Genomic DNA, 20,688 nt, shown 5'->3' on the forward strand with positions numbered 1-20,688 from the left:
TATGTAAAAGCATTTACTCAGTTGACCACTGCATCCTCTTCATACACCTCCTCTTGTCTTCCCTGACAGCATGCTCTCCCAGTTTTTTGCTCCTTGTTCCATCCATTGGCTCCAGCTCCTCTTCACCTTTAAATGTTGGAGTGCTCCAGGACTCAGGTCTCGGACTTAACTTCAGCTCTTCTCTTTTTCTACCCAGTCTCATCTAATCCCATTCTTTAGATACCATCTGTATGCAAATTTATATTGCCAGCTCTGACCTTTCCACTGAGCTCTAAATTTAGATATCTAGATGCCGACTTTACACTTCTCTCCTTGAATAACAAATGGGCATTTCACACTTCTTGGTTTTCTCCCTGTGAAAACTTCTTTTTTTTTTTTTTTTAATAAATTTATTTATTTATTTATTTATTTTTGGCTGTGTTGGGTCTTCGTTTCTGTGCGAGGGCTTTCTCCGTTTGCGGCGAGCGGGGGCCACTCTTCATCGCAGTGCGTGGGCCTCTCACCATCGCGGCCTCTCTTGTTGCGGAGCACAGGCTCCAGACGCGCAGGCTCCGTAGTTGTGGCTCACGGGCTTAGTTGCTCCGCGGCATGTGGGATCTTCCCAGACCAGGGCTCGAACCCGTGTCCCCTGCATTGGCAGGCAGATTCTCAACCACTGTGCCACCAGGGAAGCCCTGCAAAACTTCTTTTTTCATTCTTCCTAACCTCAGTATATGGCACCTCCTTTCACTCAGATATTCAAGACAAGAACCCAGCAATTGTCCTTTTCCCTCCATTTCCCATACTCCCCGTACTCTACCTTGAGAATACATGCTCAGTACATTTCTCTCTGTATCCATTGCTTTCACTTGTGTCTAAGCTTCCATTATCTTATGTCAGTTCTTATCTGAACTATTATGGTAGACTTTTAACTGTTCTTTAGCTTCCTTCCTAATCTGGCTCTTGCCTACCTTTTGACATTTCCTACCACCCAGCACCCAGTCTCACCCACTGCAATCCCACTGCTGAACGGTCTTACTCAAAAGGACGAAGTGTAGTCCTCCTTTGGGGTCTTTCTCTGCCTGGAATGACTAACTTCTGTCATTCAGGTCTCAGCACAAGTGTCCCTTCATCAGTGAAACCTTTCCCAACCATCCAGTCAGTATACTACTGTATTCTCTTGACTGTACTTCTGTAGAGAATTCTGTAGAGAATTAGCACCTCTACCCAGTTAGTATCCTACTGTATTCTCTTGACTGTACTTTTCACTGTCTGCGTTGATCTTATTCATAGTTTTGTCATTTGGTATGTCTTCTATTAGGGTACCAGCCCCACAAATTGGGGCCCTTACCACTATATTCCCAGCACTAAGAACATTGCCTGTCACATGCTAAGTACTCAATAAATTTGTTGAATACATAAATAAATATATGACCATGTTATATATTTCAACCTACCCTATTGGCCTGCTCCTTTTCTATGTGAGTAGATTTTCCTTATGTTTTAGATTTTTACTTTGAAAAAATCCATAAAAAATATATGTTTACATTTCACCCCCACAACTTTGACCCTAGGAAAATGCGCCTCATTTCTCCCATGGCTCTGTGTGTTCATGGCTTCATTACCTCATTTCTTTCTTTCTTTTTTTTTTTAACCTGGAACTAGGTCTGCATCCCTGCTTTGCCTGAGAACCTAAGGTCAGAACATGTGATAGGCAGAATAATGGTCCTTAAAGATATTCACACCCTAATCCCCAGGAGTTTTTTGGTTTTGTTTTGTTTTGCTTTGCTTTTTTAGAGTTCCCTGTGCTATACAGCAGGTTCTTATTAGTTATCCATTTTATACGTATTAGTGTATATATGTCAATCCCGATCTCCCAGTTCATCCCACCCCCTGCTTTCCCCCCTTGGTGACCATATGTTTGTTCTCTATATCTGTGTCTCTATTTCATTACCTCATTTCTTTGAGAAGGTTCGTCACTCTTTTCACCTACACTGTTAAAAAATAATAGTCTCCAAACTCCTTCAGAATGAAAAGAAGGACGATAGTATCTTTGAATAAACATCAGTAAAGAAGCTCATCAGTGAATTATCAATATAGGCCGAAACAAAAAATAGAGACACTGTCATAGAAATCTCCCACATACTTGAGTATTTGGCTTGATTTAAATAAACATATATACGTCCCTGATGTAGCTGGTAAAAGGTAATTTAGTATATGTGATGTAAAGAGAGATGAGACAAAGGCTTGAGTCTACTTTGAAAATATGTCTCTGATTTTAGACCACACATAGACAATCCTATGAGGAACAACACAGAAAAGCAGCATAAACATTTCTATCCTTTTTGTGTTTGTCTAAAGCAGAGTTTAGAGGATAGTCCCAAGGGTCCAATTCTCTCTTCCAAACACAGAATAATGTTTATCTTTCTCCAAATTGTTTTTTTTAATTTTTCAAGTGAGTGAAACAATGAAATTTAGTCTTAATTTAAATGTATTTCCTATCGTAAGGATGTGTGTGTGCCCAGTAAACTTTACTAAGCATTTAAAGGTGGAAAACAGATTACTACTCTTATTTACCTCATCTCTTTTCCCTTAGTCAAAATTTGTTTTTAAATATGGAAACTCTTTTGTATCCTAAGATAGTTAATCTTAGGAAACAACTCATGGGCTAAAATAAAATCTAGCAGTTCATGAATTTAGGGTTGTCTCAATCTAATCTGTTACCGTGTTCACTTTTGCTGTTTAACTTTTACTAGGTCTCTGCTTCCTTACCTGTAGATGTTGGTAGTGTTCTAGTCAACAGTGTTAGGGTACAAAAAAAAAGATGGTACCAAGACAGATTAGGAAAACTTTAAAAATTGGTCAATTGCTTTTGATCTACCCACTTGATTGTTATCTGTAAACAAATGATTTTGAAAAGATTTTGAATTTTACTATATGTTCGAAACAATGCAATAGTTTTTACCAAATAGGTTGGGAATGGGTCATCCCAGAAAAGAAAAGAAAGAAAAAAAGAAACAGATTTTAACAATTAGTCATGAGATTTTTAATTACAACAAAAAATTTTTTATTCCTTTAAGTAACAATGGAAGATAAGCCTTTTTTCCTTCTTTTCTCTAATATTTGCCCATGAATTAGAATATACCAAACACAAGTTTAAAGTAATCCTGAGTGTCATTTATTACTTATCACTTTAGTTCAAGAATAGTGAAGTTAACTACTGATACTGCTGACCAAGTCCTTCTTGCTAAATAATAACTTAGGATAGTGAAAGCTGAATGGGACCTGTTTAGTCCATGGCCTGAGCTTTAGCCATCTCTTCCAACACCGGTTGTATTATTATGTGAAGCTAATTTGACAAGCCCTGGTCATTATTTTACATTTATTCCAGCAAATCTAGCCCTTGTGGCACTTAATACTGCCATTGTCAATCAGTCTACAGTAGTGACTGACTTTAGGGCTTCTGCTGTGTGCCACATCCAGTGTCCACTGGGTTCTGGGAGAGACACCAGAGAAGAGGCCATTTACAGCTCTGCTGAGAGTAAATCAAGCTCTAAGAGGGAAGGCTCAGGGAGGAGGGCTTATTAGTACAGCACAGAAAGGCCTTAAACATTCTCACTTTTGATTGGAATCAGAAGCCCACAATATCAAGGCTTTTCTACAAAGAGATGCACCCTGAAAGATAATACACAGCTCTGAAGAGTGAATTTGGAGGGTACAGGGACCACCCCCACCCCAACTTCCCACACTCCTTTTTCTAAGTGACAAGGTTATGGGGAATGGCTGGCTGTCAGAGATTGAGGTAGGGGAGTTATTGATTTACTTTACTTCCTCGCACTGCAATTTTAAAAAGAACAGAATAGAACAAATGAGCCAGATGAAATCTTTTTTTGTTTGTTTTTTGTTGTTTGTTTGTCTTGCAATGAGGCAGGGTATATATTATTTTAAAAGAAAAGTTAACCTGGAATTCTTGAAAACAAGGGAGCAGTAGGAGAAAATGGGCAAGGGAGAATGTAATAGAAAAATAGCGACACCTATTCCTTTAGGGGAACAGCAAGGGTCACTAAGAATGGGACCCTTTTTCCTGGAAATGCAGACCATGTAGAGCAAGGCAGTATGACTTGTCCACAACTGAAATGCAAAACATAGACGAGCTAAGGAAGTCAACGAAGCACTAGAGTGCATTTATGTAGATTCCGGACATGTACATCTCACAGGGTCTGCATCCCTCTTCTCTGAAAGCCCCTGCACTCTGCATGAGGAGAGAGCAACAGAGAATGGGGAGAAGAAGCAAGAGGACAGGGCCAGCCTTAAATATCTGGTGGTATATTGTCCTCAGCTCACCAAGAGAACTCTGCACAATGCGGCTCCTATTAGCAATGAGAACAAGTACCTATTGTTTAGGCTTAAACAGCTTGAGTGTTTCTTCTAGAGATAATTTAATTAAAATGGTCCCTGAAGCCAAACTGAGCTTCATATTGAGCACTGCACACATTCCTTCCAAATTCCAGCACAGGCTATTCAGGATGAGCAAGCCATCAGCCATGTAACTCAGCAGATGCACTGGGCCTGGTCCCCACAATCTAGCCTTTTCGCTTCCCTTGGAAAGGAGGCCCCAGGTCAGGGGCTAAGACAGGAGGCCCTTCCTAGGCTGAGGGGAGGGCCATTAGTTCTGATGTAGTTAGAGAAAAGATCATCTTTCATCCGTGAATTTAGTTCCAAAAATGATGGGGGCATTTTTTTTCCTTAGGGATCAAGGGAGAAATTTGGCGTACTGACTGCATCCAAATCAACAGTCCTCCCTCAGTGTAGACTCAGTATGTCGGTGCTCAACAAATATACGCTGAATGAATGAGTGGATACATGAATGAAAACCAATCCCTTTGACTGGCTTTCAGCCTGTTTCCTTCTGGAGTAAGAAAGTAAATGTGTAGCATCTGATCTTAGATCAAAGCTACCAAACTGTCAAGTACCCCAATGGGACATAATACAGTGCTGTGGCACTAGATGGTGGTTTATTTGTGGTGGATGTAATTCAACATGTTTGGGATATATGAACAGAATAAAGATCTTTGACATTGTGATCCTTGTTGTCTAGCAAGGGTAGGGGGATGGAAGGCAAACAAAAGCCATAAATAGTAAAATAAACACATGATATGTTAGAAGTTCTATGTGCTAAGAGAATAGTAGTGCAGGGTAAGAGTTCCAAAGGCAGTGTTGGGGGATATGGGAGGGTGGGAGTGGCTTGCAATTTTATAGACGGTAGACAAGGGTAGACAGGGTGGGTCTCTTTGAGAAGGTGATGCTTGAGCAAAAATTAGAGTGGTTAGGGTGTAAGCCCTCTGGGTATCTAGAGACAGTATGTTCTAGGCAAAGGGAAGCCAGTACAAAGGCCAGAGGGCAGGAGTACACCAGGTATGTTTGAGAGCAAAGAATAAAGAAGCTACTGTGATGCACTTTGAAGACAGAAGAAGGGGCCACAAGCCAAGAAATGTTGGTGGCCAGTAGAAGGTGAAAAAGGCAAGGAAACAGATTCTAGTTATTAAAGAACAAACCCTGCCGGCACCTTGACTTTAGCCCAGTGGAACCGATTTCAGTCTTCCTGAACACCGAGATAATAAATTCATGTTGTTATAAGTCAAAAAAAAAAGAAGAAGAAGCTACAGTGGCTTGGAGAGGGAGAAAAGTAACTGTGTCTATGTGGACGCACAGAGAATTGAATTCTTCTATGGTAACAGGCAAAGAGGCAGAGAACAGGCATGCAGCTGTTGGTAGGTGGGTAGATGTGGCTGTGGCAGTCTCTGGGGGTTTTCTCCGGTTCTCTCAAATGTCTTAGAGAAGTAGGAAGCAAAGTAACCAGCTGAGACAAAGGGGAGAGAGGAAGGTATGAACTTGTCCTCTGGGGGAACAGGAGAGTGAATGGACTGGGGAAACGTATGACAAATGCCAGGCAGCATTAAGGGCCCACTTAATGGTTAACGATCACAAACTCAAAATGAGGCCACTCAGCAGTTGAGTCTTTCACCAGGCATACTCAGCTGTTCTGGTACAGGCAGAGTTGGGTTTTGCCAGGGTGGTGGTTTTGCTAAGCAAGTGTGACAAAGTGAGAAAGAGGCAAGGGACTTCAGGGGTTCTGAAGTGAGTCAGTACAACATGATAATGACCAGAGAATCTAAGCCGAGTAAGCAGAGAAGATAGGACCTCAGGTAAAAAGAGGGAAGGATCAAACGGATTAGAAATCCCCATAGTTTAGAAGGATTGGAGGAATAGGGGTGCAAGAAGGAGTGATCTGGAAAAATAGGAGGTGGGGTCAGAATGGAATGCGTCCAATTAAGATTATGAAAATGCATCTAAAATCTTAGGACAGTATCTGGCGCAAATCAGATACTCAACAATAAATAGCTGTTGTTAGAAGTTCATAATATCTTATCCAAAATCTTTGAGGCCAGATATGTTTCATAATCCAGAATTCTTCAGATTGTAGAAAGGTTATCTAGTGCATTTACATCTCCGTTGAGGTCTTGGAAATCTTTTCATAATCAAATACACTTGTATTTCTTCAGTGAAATATATGAATATTCACATTAAGTGGTATACATAGCCTCATGTAAGCTCAGGCCAGACTTTGCTATTCAATAAGTTTTGGCACTAAACTTAAAAACCAAATAACTTTTGTCTTTAAGAGCCTATGAGATTTCAGAATTGCAGACAAGAGAAGGTTAACCTATACTGGCATTTTAACTAAGTTGTGGATTTACGGGCAATCACTTCATCTCTCTAGACACTGGTTATTTCAGTATAAAAAGAGGACTTTGAAAAATTTCTTAGGTACTTTTGAGCTCAACATTTTATGATTCGTTGATACTCATTGCTGAACTTTAAAAAATTGTTTTACTAATAAATTTTCTGTAAGACTGTTGGATAAAGAGGCTGGACCTGGATTTTGTATTAACAAATGAACTTATTTTGATTAACTATTATAGTCCTGCTTAAACTAATAATATTAGAAGAGTTTAGAAACTCTTTTTCCCATATTCAAGGCTAAGAAAAATACAAATCAATCACAGGCATTTAAGCTTCTATCAAATTTGGTGAAACCTCATAGGTCAGATAAGTTAGAAGGAGGTCAGACTGAATTCATACAAAGTTTTAATGAAAGTACTTACGAAATGCTGCATTATGTAATTAAATTCAAGTTCATTTTTATAATGGCTGAGTGTTTCCCAGTAGATGTTAAGCCACGACTTGCTTTGATGACTAGATGAGGCTGATTTTTAATTTAATGCATAGCATCATTTGCATATAGTGTGCTTATAAAATGCTGGGGAAAAAAAAAAAGTGTCCTTGAAGTAGATTAAATACATCCCCTGCTTTTGTTTGCTCTATTCATTATCTTAGCAAATCCTTTCTTTGTGCAGCAAAGGTAAAGGTCAGCCCAGCTTTGTTCAATTACCACATATTCTCCAGGGAAGCTTTCCAATATGGAGTTCACTTTCTGGAAGTGAGCAAAATTGTAAAGAATGGAGCAAAACTCCAAATACTAAGAAATGGAATGTTTTGCATTTTCTATTATATTTTCTGTAAGCAGTGATAAGACATAACTAGTTTAAAATAAAATGGCCCCAGGGACTTCCTCAAATCTATCTTCAGCCCAGGTTGTGCTACTGAGTTTCTATCCACACACCCAATTGCATTGACACTTGTATTTGAGTTTGATTCAATGATTTGGTTGAACTTCTTTTACACAATGGTTATTCTCCTCCAGGTGCCCTTGCTACCCTTCCCATTCTTTTTGCTTAGCTCAGTGTTACTCATTCTTTAATACCCAGCTCAGGTGACATCATTTCAGGAAAGTCTTTCCTGTTTCCATCACCACCCCCATTCCCAAGCCTGGGGTGGGTGTCCTTCCTAAGTGCTCCTATGGTAACATGGGGTGGGTGTCCTTCCTAAGTGCTCCTATGGTAACATGGGGTGGGTGTCCTTCCTAAGTGCTCCTATGGTAACATGGGGTGGGTGCCCTTCCTAAGGGCTCCTATGGTAACACCATATGTTCCCCGTTGTAGTGTGTATCTCTTTAGTGTCCATGTACTTGCCTTGATCTCTCACTAGGCTATCGAGAAGGGAGGGACTGTGTCCGTCTCACACTTTGCTTCTTCAGGGCCTACCTATCTTAAGCTAACTAAAGGTTTAGAGTTCCAGAAGTAGGCCTTTGCACTGCAAACCCAGGGATGGGTAACCCAAAGCAAGATTTAATCCCATTCAGCTTCCTCAGAAAGAAGCCTAGAGGAAAAGAAAGGAGGTGGATCCCTGGCTGGAGAGAGAAGAATTACAGTTCAACACTCCATGCCAGAGGGAGGTGGGGTTGTCCTTGCATCTGACTGGTCCCTAGGGAAACTAGGTCCTTTATCTAGTCAGGGGAGAGATAGCACTCATCTTAGGAGGCCTCAGCAGGTAAAAGAGGAAAAGGGATATAAGATAAAGATTCCATTTTTAAGGCATTCACTCAATAATACAACAAATATTTTCTAAATACCTATGCCAAACAGTGTGTGGCAGCATCTATGTAGGGAGCCCCAGGGCATGCTATTTTTGGGAGCCTGGTCTCTCTAAAGAAAGACTGAAGGGGCTCAAATAAGACAACTATCTGGGCTTATTTACAGAGTTCCCTGTGTGTACCTCTGATCTTATTAAGAAAGGGGTTGGTCTGCCCAGGTACACACATTTAAAGACACATCATTCCACTTCATACAGACAGCTAAACGCTAACTATACTCTTGTATTTCAAACACAACATTGGCTCCTACACTCCAATTGCTGTATTACAATCAGATTGCATCAGCCAGCATTATAGTTAAAACCCACGGGCTTCAACTAATTAAAGAGACTGGTGATTAAAGAAAGAAAGTTTCATTATAAAATGGTATTTGTTTAGCAAGTCCAGGTCCCCAAAATAGGATAGGTCTCCCTATCTAGATATTATCATACAGTGTTTGGCATAGGTGCTTGGTAAATACTTATATTGAGTGAATGCCTTGAAAATGGAATTTTTATATTTTATTCTTTCTTCTCTTTTACATTGTTCCCTGGGTTAAGCATGATGAGTTCCTAGTGACACATGACTTCACATTTCTCTGTGTTCAGGAGAGGTCACTGATAAGTGCACAGCTGAGGCTCCTTATTGGGCTAAAGAGTCCAGCCATGACCCGCATCAGCGATGAGCATTATTATTTATGTGAATGGGGGAGCAGGGGATAGTTGCTTCACAGAGTAGCTCAGAGCCTTGTTACTCAAAGTGTGATCCTTGGGCAAGCAGCATCAGCATCCTCTGGGGGCTTATGTGGAATGCAGCATCTCAGGTCCTACCCTAGATTACCTGGACCAGAATCTGCATTTTTAACCAAACCTTCCAAAGATTTTTAAGCTCACTAAAATGTAAACACTGGCCTAGGGAGTCAAAGGAGGACGAGCACTTGGAACTTACATAAAGATTACCAAGAAGATAGCTCGAAGAAGAGCAGAAAGGGCAGTCTGGAAGGGGTACTGGAGCCACAGGGAAAGAAGGTAAGGCAGGCAACTCAAGGGTGGGGGGTGGAGGGGACACAGGAAAATCAGGAGAGACTTGTGTGTTATACTAGACTTAGAGCTGAAACTTGGAGAGGAACAAGAAGGCCCCAAACCAGTCATGGAGCATCAAGTTAGGGTTTGGAGGGTCATGGCTTTGGGCTCAGAAGAGGTTTAGAATCAGACATCCTTGGAATTCAAATCTTGGCTCAGTTTTCTATTGTTGCATAACAAACCACCCCATGTTTTATTTATTTATTTAAAAATTTCTGGCCACACCATGTGGCATGTGGGATCTTGGTTCCTTGACCAAGGATTGAACCCACGTCCCCAGCATTGGAAGGTGGAGTCTTAACCACTGGACCACCAGGAAAGTCCCAACCACCCCATGTTTTAGTGGCTTAAAACAGCACCTATTTATTTACTCACAAGTCTATGTGGCTGGCAATTTAGGCAGGGCTTAGCTGGGATGGCTCATCTGTGGCCCACGTGGTGTTGGCTGGCCTTACTTCCTTGTTCGTAGTCAGCTGGCAGATCAGCTGGGAGGTGGCTGGTCCCAGATAGTCTCACTGGCTTCATGTGTCTGGTTTGACTGGGATAACTGGGCCTTTCTCTCCATGAAGTCTCTCATCCCCAAGGAGGCAAGCCTGATTTTGTTCACGTGGTAGCAGTGTTCCAAAAAGGCTAGAGCAAAAGCTGCGAGCCTTCCTGAGGTCAAAGCTTTGAAGTCACTTCTCTTAGTCATTCTGTTAGTCAACGTTGGTCAGAAGGCCAGCCTGGGGGGATGCCCTTCAGAGACTGACCAGCTGCCACGCTCTGTCATGTACTAGCTCTTTGACTTGAGGCAAGTTACTTAAACTTCTGAGTCTCAATTTCCTCTTCCCTTAAAATGTAAATAATAATACGTTTTTCATAGGATTATATTATACGAGACAAATAGTTCTAGTGACTGGCATGTTGTTAGCACACAATAAATGGAAACTATTATTGTTAATACATAGCCAAAAGGTGTCTTCTCTCTCTACAGCCATCTTTCCAGCTCTGCATAGCAAGTACTTTTAAAGTGGCTAAAACATTATATTCTCACAGGCAGGTTTGAAAAGGGGCAGAGAGAAGACTGTGTGTGTGTGTGTGTGTGTGTGTGTGTGTGTGTGTGTGTGCGTGTGTGTGCGTGTATGTAAGCGCTAAGGACCCATGACAGAAGGACTTTAGTGAGGGGAAACTAGATGCTTGCTGTGCATGATTTATAGAAATGGGGGCCAGATTGACCGTACAGCTCAAATACCATGAACTATTCAAGTTCTATTCACCATGCTCTGAAGACCAGCAGCACCAGCATCACCAGAGGTTGCTAGAAATGAAGAATCTTGGGCCTCAGCCCATACCTATTGCATCAGAATCTGCACTTGAATGAAATCCCAGGTGATTCATATACACGTCAGATTTTGAGAGGCAGTGCTATTAAAGAGAGCCACTTGCCACTTCACTTGGTCTGCTGTGTCTGAACTTGGGTGGAGCTCTTTGGGAACAAAGAAAACTACTTCTATCTGAGTTGGACCTAAAGGGAAAATGAAGAAAGCCTATGTCAAACTTCCCGTATCTTGTGAGATAAGGTGGGTCATTCGAAGAGGAACAGTTTGGTTTGGATCCATCACTTTGATCAAGTGATAGGCACAGCCAGACAAGGCAAGGGAAACGTGCAGAATTTTAATGGACGTCGCTTATATATTTATAAGGGTCATGGCCTGGTCAAAATGGAAGAACAGAAAAACATTCAGAGTAGAATCAAGAGGGAATTCCCTGGTGGTCCAGTGGTTAGGATGCAGCGCTTTGACTGCCAAGGGCCTGGGTTCAATCCTTGGTCAGGGAACTAAGATCCAATAAGCTGCACAGCATGCCCCACCGCCCCCCCCCCAAAAAAAAAGAAAAAGAAAAAAGAATAGAATCAGGAACAAATAAACTATTCTAGCCAATAAAGTGGTGAGCAAATGGGTGGGATCTGAATTATAGATAAACCAGGTAATGATGTATCTTGAAGCTGAGAGAGACCACCATCCTCCAAACAGTTCACTGTGTCACTCGTCATTGTCACAGAATAAAATCTCATGCCTTGGCCCCAAACCTGCAGCCAACGTGAACACTCATTCCACTAGAGTGGTGACCTCTTGTTTGGGGATGGTGTAATTGTTTTCTTAATGGGGCTTTTAATCCTGTTAAGATTTAGAGTTAAATAGGTAGTGAAGTAAATCAAATCCACAGGGTTAGCATTTTTGCGTAAGTTCAGGAAGAGATTTTTATAATCTTGAGGATGATGTGTGTTCTTTGGTATTTCAAATATTTGTAAGGGAGGATTTAACCTGTTAGAGAATTGCAGTCCCAAGTTAAAGAGTGTAATTTGTAATTATTAGGTAAAATGTATAAAGAGAACTTTAAAAATCTTTTGACTAAGGTTCTAAACCATTTTGGTTTAAAAGAACTAGAGATTAGTTACATTTTGCTAAAGTCATGTAAGTATTTGAGAACATTTTGCTTAGAAGCATTTGAAGTGCTAAAAAAGATCCACTATGTTAAATATATAATGCAGCTTGAAATTTCTAATGGAATTTAATTAATTATTTAAATGAGACTGTTTAGGAGAATTTAATTCCTGCAGCTTTAGCTGACAGAGCTTTAATCCTCTTGAAACTGATGGTTAAAATTTACTTGACTTATAAATAGAATAATAAGGTTTCTACATTGAACTTTAGGTTTAAGGAAAACAGTTTTAGAATTACTTAAAATTTCTTCCTTTAATAAATTTCATATTCATTAAAAAACCCAAGGAATCTGCAAATAGTCTTCATTATGCTCTAAGCTTCCATTAAGGACACCAAAAACTCATGTTAACATAAATAATTTAAATTGTCACCAGTATCTGATAAGTTTAGACGTTTTAAAGCCAAAGGCATGTTTTTTAGTAAGTGTGGGACACTGCTCTTGTGCTAAGATTTTCAAAGCCATAACCTTCAAGCTCACAGGAGAAATACTTTCATATACCATCTGTAGATAACTGGCCAACAGACTGCACACGTAGCCCCTACGGTGGTCCCCCTGCAGTCACTACCACCACCAAGCATTTGTCTCAAGTCCCCTCCTCCTCACACCCAGAAACCCATGACAGCAGAAGACGAAAGCCAGCCAATGAAGCAAAAGCTGAAGTTCTTCCATGATGTCCGCTGACCCACGCCCCTGATTAGAATCACAGTTTGCTCGCTTTTCCTTCTCAAAAAGCCAAGAGCGCAAGCCTGTGTTACAAGTTGCAAATGATTTGGAAAATTCTGTTTTTAAAGTGACGCTTGGCATTCTGAGGAGTATTTTCCTTGAGCAGGAGGGTGCCTCGCCACTGATGGTGATGTCAGGCAGCCAGCTAGATATCCGAATTCAGGGAAGCCTTGGGCCTCCACGGACTGCCAAAAACACCTCTCTTTCAGACTTTGATTCTGTTGGCTCTTCTGAGGATTTAAAAAAAGAGGAAAAAAGATTCACCCTCAACCCTTCCTACAGAAATCGCTTTGCCCCCGAGGGCTTGAGAAATCCGGCTGGCTTCATAACAAAAGTCACTTGAAACTGGCTGAAGCCCCACTGGATGCTCAATGTTGAGAGGTCTGTCCTTTTCCCCACCTTTTGGAAGAATTATAGCTAAGGAGAGAAGGAAGCCCATGGAAACACCATGTGTTTTCGTAATCCAGTATGGTGCAAGGCAAGCTCGGAAAGCTTTTGCTTCTAAATCGATGTACTTCGTGCCGAATTCATTGTCACTGTTGTTGCCCCCTCTGCCCCCTTCTTCCTGAAGCTTTTCCTAGTTTCTCCTTGGGTACCTCCTTATATCACATAGTACTGTAATTTGTATATACTTATTTATTTCCCCCACCCCAGAGTACCTCAGAGCAAAGCTTGCGTTTTATTCATCCTGTATTTCCCTGTTGGCTTCTTCCAGAACAATTCATACATCCTAAGTGCTCAAAAAAGTATTTGTGTAGAGAACAAGTGAATGAACTATAATACTGCTAATTACAGTAGAAATGTTTACAGAAGGGTATATGGAAGGGTTGCTTTCTCAGTTTTTCAAGTTCTGACTTTTTTTCCTACTTTAATTTTTTATTTCTTTGGCCATGCCACGTGGCTTACGGGATCTTAGTTCCCCGACCAGGGATCGAACCCATGTCCCCTGCATTGGAAGTGTGGAGTCTTAACCACTGAACCTCCCAGGACGTCCCCCTACTTTAATTTTTTTTTTAATATTTATTTCATTTATTTATTTGGTTGTGCTGGGTCTTAGTTGTGGCTCGTGGGCTCCTTAGCTGTGGCATGTGAACTCTTAGTTGTGGCACACATGTGGGATCTAGTTCCCTGATCAGCGCTCGAACCCGGGCCCCCTGCATTGGGAGTGTGGAGTCTTAACCACTGCACCACCAGGGAAGTCCCCCTACTTTAAATTTTAAGTGTAGGTTTTACCCTAACTTCATGGCTATAGTGTATTATCAAACATGTGCATATTTTATAGGTAAGGTCTGCCTGTACTAGTGGAGAAAGAATCATAGAATTTATTTATTTATTTATTTTTAATTTTTTTAACATCTTTATTGGAGTATAATTGCTTTACAATGATGTGTTAGTTTCTGCTTTACAACAAAGTGAATCAGCTATACATATATATATATATCCCCATATCTCCTCCCTCTTGCGTCTCCCTCCCACCCTCCTTATCCCACCCCTCTAGGTGGTCACAAAACACCGAGCTGATCTCCCTGTGCTATGCGGCTGCTTCCCACTAGCTATCTGTTTTACATTTGGTAGTGTATATAAGTCCATGCCACTCTCTCACTTCGTCCCAGCTTACCCTTCCCCCTCCCTTTGTCCTCAAGTCCATACTCTGTCTGCGTCTTTATTCCTGTCCTGCCCCTAGATTCTTCAGAACCATTTTTTTTTTTTTTTTAGAGAATCATAGTTTAACCAGAATAGGTCTCAGAGATTATCTACTTGCCAATAATAATAATATCTTATTTATTAAGCATTTACTATATGCAAGGCATAGTATTAAACACTGTATATACCTTATCTCATTAAATGATTGAAACAACCCTAAAAAGTAGGTATTATTATTATTCCCACTTTACTGATCAAGAAAGTATACTCCAAAAAGTTACATAACTTGCCCTGTTTAGCAAAAATCGTTCAAATTTTGTATATCTGACTTTGATCACGGCAGATTTATATTTCCAATACATTTTATTTAAGCTAAAATGAAAATCATTTTATATTAAAAATATATATATATAGTCCCTCTGCTCAAAGAGCCAAACCTCTAATAGTGAGAGCACGTCCTGATTTGACAATACAAGGTAGAGCACGTCAGCCCATGAGAAGAGAACAGATGAAAAGTCAAGGTTCAAACCACAGCGGAGGGAATTGGTATGTGTGTGGAGGGAACCTGGGAAGGGAGCCTTGAAAGATGCAGATTCTGGTTTGGAGGCGATGGGGCAGAGGGACAAAGGGGAGCCCTTCCAGGAGAGAGAAGAGAGTAAGCAAATACAGCTTGAAACAATTAACCAAGTTCTTCAGCTACTCTCTTCCCAACACTACCTCTTCTTACCACAGAGAAAAGTAGTTTGTACCAGTAATAAAAGGCCAATAGCTTCACCTGTGCTTCTAACTCATCACGCTCTCTTCCCTCTGACTAACCTCTCTCAACTGGTTCCCTTCCTATAGCTCATAGGTAGGTTCAGGTTTTCTCCATTAAAAAAAAAAGAAAATCCTCCATTAATCTGTATTTCGCTGTGGGTTGTTTCTTTCCTTCTTATCCCAGTCTTAAAAAACAAAAAAGTCTCTATTTATAGTCTCAACACTCTCAGCCTCTATCCTCTCTTCATCCTAGTACAATTCAGCACTTCTACTTATTGTCCTGACTCTTCCCCACCAGCACCCCACCTCCACCCCCTCAAAAGAGAACACTGCTTGCTAGGATGATCATGACCTCTTCATTGTCAACTCCCATGAACACATGGCCTGTCTGGTAGGTGACATTGTTGCTAACATCCTTCTTCCTGAAAACTCTATCCTCCCCTGGCTTCTGACTACTGCTCTCCCTTGCTGACTCTTCTTTCTATGTCCATATTTAAAGAGTGGTGTCTTAGTCCATTTGGGCTGCTGTAACAAGAATACCATAGACTGGGTAACTTAAAGGACAAGCACTTATTTCTAACAGTTCTGGAGGTTGGGAAATAAAAGATAAAGACATTGTCAGATTTGATGTCTGGTGAGAGTCCACTTCCTGGTTCACAGACAGCTGTCTTCTCACTGTGTCCTCACATGGCAGAAGGGGCAAGAGAGCTGTTTGAGGTCTCTAAGGGCACTAATCTCATTCATGAGGGCTCCATCCTCATGACCTAATCACCTCCCCAAATTTCGAACTCTAAAAATCATCACAATGGGAATTAGGCTTCAGCATATGAATTTTAAGGAGACACAAACATTTCACTACAAATAGTCCCTGAGTGACTGTATTGAATCCAGTGGATTCAATGTCTATCTCTATTCAGGTAAGAACAGAATATCTCTAAGGTTAAGTACCAAGTCTATTTCCTGAGCTCCCTTTCAACATGAGGTCACAGTGCCTGAATGCTCATACTCTCTACTGAAGACATCTCCAGAGCAGATACCTCCATATGGACATCCCACAGTACCCTGAATGGCACAAATCAACTCTTCCCTCATTCCCTAATCCATTCTTCTACTGAATTCCCCATCTTTATTAATGGTACCACTCTTCACCCACATGCCCAAGGAGACAATCTAGCCCCTCTTCCTTATGTCCAATTGGTAATTGGAGTCTTGCCAAAGGTTTACCCTTAAGCTCTCTGGACCTATTTCCTCTCCATGCTCTCTGCTATGCAGCCTCCGCATCTCCTACTTGGAATATCCTAAGAGTCTCCTAAGTCTTCCCCTCTTCAACCTCTTGTCCTTAAAATTCATGCTGCAGGAGTAAATTTCACAAATACCACCTATGCCATATTACTCTTCTCCATCGTGTGGGGGACAGAGACCATGCCCCTCTGTCCTCTGGCTCCAGCCTTCTCCCCCTTCACTCCTCCGCAGCCACCCTGAATACTAGTCCTGCTCGACATCCAGCAGCTTCCCGCTCAGGCCTTTTGTGTGCCCTTTGTATGGTCCCCTCCATCCAGAATGTCCCTGACTCCTGCCCCCTTGGAGAACTAATACCCCCTTGAAAACCTAAACATTCCCGAGCTCTCCAGGCAGGGTGGATGCTCTCAGATTGTGAGGAGTTCCTACAGGGTCCGACTTGGCCTCATTCCTCTTGATATCAAGGGTTGGTAGGCACGGAGAGGCCCTAGGAGATGCCAAAAGAAGAATGAAAATCTAACCATCTCAAGTTTCTACCCTAATCCTAAGCAACAAGCCTCCATGAGGGGTTATCTTTTTTATTAATGCAAAGATTCATGCATACTAAAGGGTAGTTTTCACAGGAGCTAAGACTAATTTCTTTCCTCCTGCTAGATTCCTCGCTGGGGCTTGTCGTGAGGGAAGTGAATTCACTCTCGTGGGAACAAGCAGACCATTTAGGGCCTCTGTTGTCCATCAGCAGCCTCTCTGGCCCTGCACTCAGGATCTCTGCTGTGCTATCCGCTCAAGGAGCTGGCTCCCCATACCCCAGCCCCACCACCTGGCATTAGAAAATGAAGCTGAGAAGCAGATTACTGACTCTCTCTGAAATGTCACTTCTGTAGGTGATCTACCACCTTGCAAAGAGATCGCTATTGTTACACAACATCATTAACGATAGCAGCCTTCCGGAGGATTAAACTGTTATCGATCTTTCATTTTTAAGAATGCGTTTGATTTGCAACACGGAAGAGTGAATTTACAACATTACTGAAACAAAATGAAAGATTAGAGCAATTAAATGAAAACCGCCACCAATTAATTTAATCTAGACTAAGAGCTGCAAAATGGTTACTAATACTGATCATAATTACAATGACATTAAGGCGCCTTTTTGGGTTGCTTTTGTTTCTTTGTAAATGGGATTTAAGTAACATACCCTACGAAGATGATAAATCTGACTGCATGACTACCAGGTGCAAGAATTCTATTTGTGTGGCATGAACAGGGCTGCTAATCCCTCGCTCGTTCCTTTCTGTTTGGCAGCTAAACACTTCCTGGTGTGCCCTGTAATAACAGGCAGCTGTCCTGTCAGCTCCACTGAAAAATGAGATAATAAGGCAGGCAAATGATGTCCTTTATGTCCTGAGTCTACCACTTCCTGCAGTTTTCTTCTCAAATGCTTTAAGTAACAAGGATCTGTGCAATTTTCACACAGTTTCTTCTTCTAAAAAAGTTTGTCCAAATTCTTGGTGAATGTCATTTCCCTTTGGACATTTGGTGGAAAAAGAGGCAGCCTGCTTCATTGCACCAGGACAGAAGGCTTCCAAAAAGCCTCTGAATGGGGTTTATGAATGGAAATCCCCCCTCAAAAGCCACTGAGGTGATCGGAGCTGTAACTCGTGTTTGGAGGGATGGGCTTGGCTCCTCTAAAGACAACTGCCGTGGACCTTTCTGTTCTGCCCCTGGGATAACTGGTCTTTTTAGAGGCAACAGCAAGAGCAGCATTATCCTGCCACACTTGAGAAAGGCTGCCCAGTGGCCTCCTGGCTGGGAAACTTGTGGCCAGATGGGTCTATGCCTGACATCTCACCTGGGGAGCCCAGGCGGTGTAGGATTTGTGAGTTTTGAGGCATCTTGGAGGTCATCTGTATCTCTCCCACCTTTTACCAAAAAGGAAGTGGCTGCTGTATGCTGGAAGGCAGAGTTGGAACTTGAACTCAGGAGTCCTTCTGGCCAGGCTGGTGGTGGTACATTTTCCTAAAACAAGGGTGTGTTTCTTGGCATTCTTTATAATCCACACTGACTCAAGGCTGATAACAATTGAATCCTCGTTTTAAAATCCTATTCATAATGTAGAAGAAGGTTAATGTTCAGAGAATGTATATTTTAGAATGTTTTCAGGGACTCACTCAATTATCTGTCATTCATTCATCCATCCATCCATGAATCCTGCCCTGTGCAGGGGTTAGAGAGACAAGTAGGTCAATTGATCTTGCTGCCTGCAGTGGTGCTTCAGGAAGTGGCAATAACTAGAGAAACACATTCCAGGCATTCTGGACATGTGTGTGTGTGTGTGTGTGTGTGTGTGTGTGTGTGTGTGTGTGTAGGTGGGAAGGACTAACAATCCAAATGAATCCATAAACTTTTTTTTAATAATCATTATTATTCTTTTATTTATTTATTAATTTATTATTTTTGGCCGCGTTGGGTCTTTGTTGCTGCGCGGGCTTTCTCTAGTTGCGCGAACGGGGGCTACTCATCATTGTGGTGCGTGGGCTTCTCACTGCTGTGGCTTCTCTTGTTGCAGAGCACGGGCTGTAGGCGTGCGGGCTTCAGTAGCTGTGGCTCACGGGCTTAGTTGCTCCGCGGCATGTGGGATCTTCCGGACCAGGGTTCGAACCCGTGTCCCCTGCACTGGCAGGTGGGTTCTTAAGCACTGCGCCACCAGGGAAGTCCCTCCATAAACTCTTAAACAGTCTGAGAAAAAAAGACTTGCTTCGGGACTTCCCTGGTGGCGCAGTGCTTAAGAACCCACCTGCCAATGCAGGGGACACGGGTTTGAGCCCTGGTCTGGGAAGATCCCACATGCCGCGGAGCAACTAAGCCCGTGCACCACAACTGCTGAAGCCCGCGCGCCTAGAGCCCCTGCTCCACAAGAGAAGCCACAGCAGTGAGAAGCCCATGCACCACAATGAAGAGTAGCCACACCTAGAGAAAACCCGCACGCAGCAACAAAGGCCCAACACAGCCAAAAATAAATAAAATTTATAAAAAAAAAATAAAGACTTGCCTCACTTCATCAATTTATTCCAACTATTCAGACTGTTTTCCCTGTGGAAGAAAGATCCCACTTCTTGACAGTTTGATTCATCTTTCCTGCCCTTTACTGGAATTAGCCTTAAAAGAGCTGCCGGAGGAGGACTGCCCCGGGGGCTGGGAACACTGTGCCCACTGTTGCCCGCAGGCCCCGGGAAGCCTGTGCAGCCACCTGGGCTCAGAGGCTGAGGCCACAGGGCGGCGGGCATGGAGCGGGGCTTTGTCTCTCCAGGCCCCAGGTGGGGTAGGAGTGGGGAGGGCGTTCAAGCTGAGCTGAGGGCTCGCAGCCGCTCCACAGGGGAGGAGCCCTCTGGGGAAAAGAGGAATTCAGTAAGCGGTTGAAGGAGTCCACTTTCCAGGCCACACTTTTTGCTCACTCTCTTCTCACTGAAGGCAGGTCTCAGCAGACTACGAGGCCTTGGTGGTTTATTTGCACTGTTGACTCACCTTTCCTGAGGGAATAATCGCCCCTTTTATTCACTCAAAAATTCCTCTCTCCAGTCTCCTCCCCTCCTCAAGTATTTTCTCACCTTCCATTTGTATTCTTAGGGAAGAATGATATATCTAATATTTATTGAGCACTTACTATATGCTCCAGCACTTGTTCAACTGCTTTAGAAGTATTAGCTCATTGAATCCTCATAACAACACAATAAGGTATTTCTGTGATTACCCTCATTGTACAGGTGAGCAAACTGAGGCCCAGAGAGGTTGAGTGAAGTGTGCAAAGTCACACTGCTGGTACGTGGAAGGAATTGGGGTTCAAATCCAGGAAGTCTGGCTTCAAAGTTTCTTCCTCTATACAACTCCTCTAGGAGCAGATGATGGGTTCAGCCTAAATTTTCTAGAAATGCACTGTCCAATACAGTAGCCACTGGTCACATGTAGCTATTTAATTTAGCATCTAATTAAGTAAGTTAAACATTCATTTCCTCAGTAGCACTCGTGCCATTTCAAGAGCTCAGTAGTGGCTACCATGTTGGAAAGTGCAGATACCAAACGTTTCCATCGCAGCAGAAAGTGCCCTAGAAAATCCCTGACTTCCTGTAATTTTATTCTGTTTGATAAACATCAAGAACAATAACACAAACAATGGTGATCTGTAAAATCTATATTAAATGAAATTTAATTTTTGAGGATTTTTCATGTGATATTAATAGACTAAAAAAA

At 42.1% G+C, this 20,688-nt stretch overlaps 1 protein-coding gene across 1 annotated transcript in view; it reads left to right on the forward strand.

The window, feature by feature from the left end:
- The window catches only part of CHIC2 (cysteine rich hydrophobic domain 2), a 70,351-nt gene extending 62,841 nt beyond the window's left edge, over positions 1 to 7,510 (forward strand). Inside the window, exon 7 of the mRNA XM_082462326.1 lies at positions 4,730 to 7,510. The gene's annotated coding sequence lies outside the window, so the exon portion shown is untranslated. The remainder of the gene's footprint in view (positions 1 to 4,729) is intronic.
- The last annotated feature ends 13,178 nt before the right edge of the window (positions 7,511 to 20,688 follow it).

This window comes from Balaenoptera physalus (genome assembly GCF_965194825.1).
Source record: "Balaenoptera physalus genome assembly, chromosome: 5".
Classification (NCBI taxonomy): Eukaryota; Metazoa; Chordata; class Mammalia; order Artiodactyla; family Balaenopteridae; genus Balaenoptera; species Balaenoptera physalus.